Raw genomic sequence first — 4,528 nt, forward strand, 5'->3', positions numbered from 1 at the left:
GATAGATAGATAGATAGATAGATAGATAGATTGATGGTGTGCAGTAGACCAAGACTGCACAAGAAAAAAAGAAATCAGAATAATGGTACAAATGGGGAAAGGTGCTTTTAGGTAGAGTGATCCTAGAAGGCGTCTCTAATGAGGTGATATTTGAATAGAGACCTTAGTGAAGTGAGAAAACAAGCCATGTAGATATGGGAAGCAATCTTTCCAGAGATTGCAAGGCATTTGCATGCATATCACCTTCAAGTTCAATGTTCAGGGGACAAGCAAGAAGACTACAACCACTGGTATGCAGTGAGCTAATGGCAGGAAATGAGGTAGAAGAGATATCAAATCAGACATGGGTTAGTTTGGCATACAATGCAATTAATTTTATTCTGCATGTGATGGTGGGCTGAACACAAGTCTTTTGATTTTTTTTTTTAAGATCTAAGGATTAACAGGAGAAGTACAAAGACCTAGAGAAAGAGGATTCTAATAATAATCTCGGGGAAAGATGCTTGTGGCATTAACTAGTTTGTTGCTTTTAGTACCGTAGAGTCAGTCCTGACTCAGCAAAACTGTATAGGGTTTCCCATGAGCAGCTAGTGGAACCGAACTGCCGACTTTGCAATTCAAGCTGACCTTGAGGTCCAGTGCTTTTCCTACAGCACCACGCCATAAACTAGGGGGTTGTACATAGGTGTGGTATATGTTGTATGGAAACAAAATATTTTTGGAAGGTGGAACTTGCAGACCTTATAACCCAAGGATTCACTGAATTGTCAAACACCAGGCAGGCCTTTAGATGGATTTTTTTTTTTTTTTTTTTAAATAAATAGCCAACAAGGTAATTACGGCATTTCCCCGTACTCAATCTTGGGTTGTTGTTGTTAAGTGCCCTGGAGTTGGTTCCGACTCATAGCGACCCTGTACAGGATTTCCGAGGCTGTAAATCTTTACGGGTGCAGAAAGACTCCTCATTCTCCCATGGAACAGCTGGTAGTTTTGAACTGCTTACATTGTGGTTTGCAGCCCGATTCGTAACCACTATGCTACCAGAGCTCCTTCAATCTTGGGTAGAAGTAGCATTTTATCAATTGTTTATCAATGTTACAACTCAATAAGCACTCAGCAGCTACTGACAGTAACAAGTATCACAGGTAATGGACAGAGGCATGGGGCTGAGGAACAACTGCACCATGGGAGAATCTATGGGGTCATACAATGAACCCTCCTCCAGTGGTAAAGGAGGGTCACTTTACTACTGTGGGGATGACAGAGAGACTGAATTTCAGCAATATACCTGAATAAATAAATTATCTAGGAAAAGAAAACAGACCCTCATCAGCATAAATAGCCCACACTCCACTTTGGTCATGTGTATTTTCCTGTCTTTAATCAGGCCAGATACATTGATGAGACTAGTCCAGCACTTTCTGTGGAGAATTAGGCTGAAGTGAAGAGCCATTCCATGACTTAAGAGCATTGGGCAGAGTGAACTAAAACACAGATAAATGTATGAACTTACTTGCTCACGACTTGGAAACTGGGGCGAGGCACGTAAGGAAAGATCAAGGAAGACCTTTTTATTTAGATATGTTGTTGATTGTTGATTAGTGCTGTCGATTGGGTTCTGACTAATAGCAACTCTGTATAAGTTTTCCAAGGAGCGGCTGGCGGATTTGAACTGCTGACCTTGCAGTTCAAATCATCCTTGTGGTCCAGTGCTTATTCTACAATACCACACTAGATACCAGTATTATGAAAAATGGACTTCATGTGTTTAGAATTCAGGGATATTTTCCCATAACCAGGTATTCCCCTGCCTCCCTTAGCTTTGTCTTCAACTTTGTATTATATGACAACGTAACATTTTTATGAACAAGTTGACTGTCTGTGATCAGTCTTCCTATGAAATTAGTTTTGTCCCAAATGCCTGTTATTCCAGTTGTTAAATTACTTCAAGTCATGCTCCAAGGCTTATATAGCATGCCACAATCAAATAGGAACAACACTTTGCATAGCATTAAATGACAAATATTCTCTGACACTACAGTAACTGAATGACAGTCAAAAAAACAAAGTGTTTGCTAAGGTTCCTTGCTGTCTTGATTGCCAAGTGAGTTCTGCTTGGGAGATATTGGTCTGTCAAGTGTCAGTACAACATTAATACTGTTAGTATTCTCTGTGAATGAAGTATAGGAGGCCATTCCTCTAAAGGTATTATGGAGAGCAAGGCTTACCATCACAATTGGTGTAATTATTGCAGCACCAATAACTGAGTCCCCTTCATCAAATATTTATGTAACAATGTTGGCACTTTTAGCAATGCTGATTATAAAGATGTTTGATGGACTGTTTAGTAGGATTCTTACCACTCAACTTAATATTTAATTTAGAGGTATGTTTGTTAGGTCCCTAAGTGTGAGGCGATCTAGGGAAACTCACAAGATTGTATTCTCAGATTGATGGGTATGACCCAGAGAACGTTTACTTGGATGGGAAGGCTTCTTGGTGCTTTGATCAGATTTTTTTTTTTTTTTTTACTTTCTATAATTAAGTGGGATAGATTCTTCCCTGCTCTGATTATAAAGCTAGGGTTTTCTAACAATGGAATAGGAAAAGACAACATTGCAAAACTGCAGGGTTGTAAGATGTGTCTAGATGGAAGTACATTTCTTTTTCTGCTCCAGTTGAGATTTTGGAGCTCAATCTTTCCACCATCTTGGTCTCAGCAATTGAACACTGAATTGTGCCTAACATTGTAAGCAATGTCTTTGTCTATCATATACTGCTTCTCTGGGGATTCTGAACAGCATAAATGGGAAGGTGAAACCTTATCTGAAGAGGGTATGTGGGGGTATTTGATGAGGGTGTGATGGAAATGAAAGAACAGTCAAACTAGGGAAAAAATTCCCATTTCCCTACGTTCAGTGGAAAAACTTATTACTGCCACAAAATATCAAGTGAGGGTCTGATGCTTATCTCTCTTTAGGAGAGTAATGTTTAAAATCCTACAAGTATTTACTTAAGAAAGGGCAATGGGGTTAGATGCATTCTTAGCGTTAAATTAAGACATTGTCTGGTATGGAATTAAAACAGTCCCCTACCACAATTGTACCATGAAGGTGATGGACCATTAGCCTTCATTAGCAAATCAGGGCCTGGGCTAACCCTGCTTTCTGTCTGATTATAAAGACTATGATACAGTCCACGCCACTTAATCTGGACCCAGGTAATAAGCACATCTTAATTAAGATACCCCGCTGGGAACCAATTTAATGCAATATATATAATAGGATTTCAATTCTACTTTAGAGTCTTTGTGCTAGATAATGGGGGTGGCTGGAGAAGCTTTATGTCACTAATTTCACAAACTGAATACAATCTCAGTGTCTCAGCATGAGTATTTTGAAGCTCACAGGAGAAAAAAAATGAACTAACATCAACTCTTTTTGAATAGTATAAAGGGAACAGCTTTTTAAACTCCTTTTTATCAGCGTCTCATTTTTAGAAGCTCTGTTTAAGTACACTGATGATATCATCAATTGATTCATTCACTCTTTGTGTAGGGGCTTTGTAGGCTGTTCAATCTCTCTTGAATTAAAAAAAATAGTGCCCCCATCCACTTAATGTATCCTATGATATGTTTTAAGGAGAAAGAAGATTCATCCAAATATATGGAACATGAAAATAATAGAATGAACAATGAGGAAGCATTTAGTAAAATTAGAGTTCGGGGATGTTGTTGTTGTTGTTAGGTGCCATCATGTCGGTACCGACTCATAGCGACCTTATGTACAAGAGAATGAAAAACTGCTTGATCCTGGCCCAACCTCACAATCATTGCTACGTTTGAGCCCATTGATGCTGCCAATCCATCTCGTTGGGGGTCTTCCTTTTTTTCTCTGATCCTCCACTTAACCAAACATGATATCCTTCTCCAGTTTAAATATGTTTCACGTATGAGAGATGAAGCCTGGCCATCATGGCTTCCAAGGATCATTCTGGCTGTACTTCTTCCACTACACATCTATTTGTTGTTTGTGCAGTCCACGGTACTTTCAATAGTCTCCTCCAACACATAACTCTAATGCATCAATCCTTCTATGGTCTTCCTTAGTTACTATCCAACTTTGCATGCATATGAGGTTATTGAGAATACTATGGCTTGGGTCATTTGTATTCTCAATAACCTCATATGCATGCAGAAAACTTCCAGAGGTTCAAGCCAGATTCAGAAGAAGACATAGAACATGGAATATCATTGCTGACATCAGATGGATCTTGTCTAGAAGCAGAGACTACCAGAAAGATGTTTACCAGTGCTTTATTGACCACACAAAGGCTTTCAATTGTGTGGATCATGACAAGCTATGGACAACATTGAGAAATATGAGTATTCCGGAACACTTAATTGTGCTCATGAGGAAACTGCACATAGACCAAAAGGCAGTTGTTTGAACAGAACATGGGAACACTGAATAGTTTAAAATTAAGAAAGGTGTGCAATAAGGTTGTATTCTTTCACCATACTTTTCAA

Source organism: Chrysochloris asiatica, unplaced genomic scaffold (assembly GCF_000296735.1).
Source record: "Chrysochloris asiatica unplaced genomic scaffold, ChrAsi1.0 scaffold00055, whole genome shotgun sequence".
Classification (NCBI taxonomy): Eukaryota; Metazoa; Chordata; class Mammalia; order Afrosoricida; family Chrysochloridae; genus Chrysochloris; species Chrysochloris asiatica.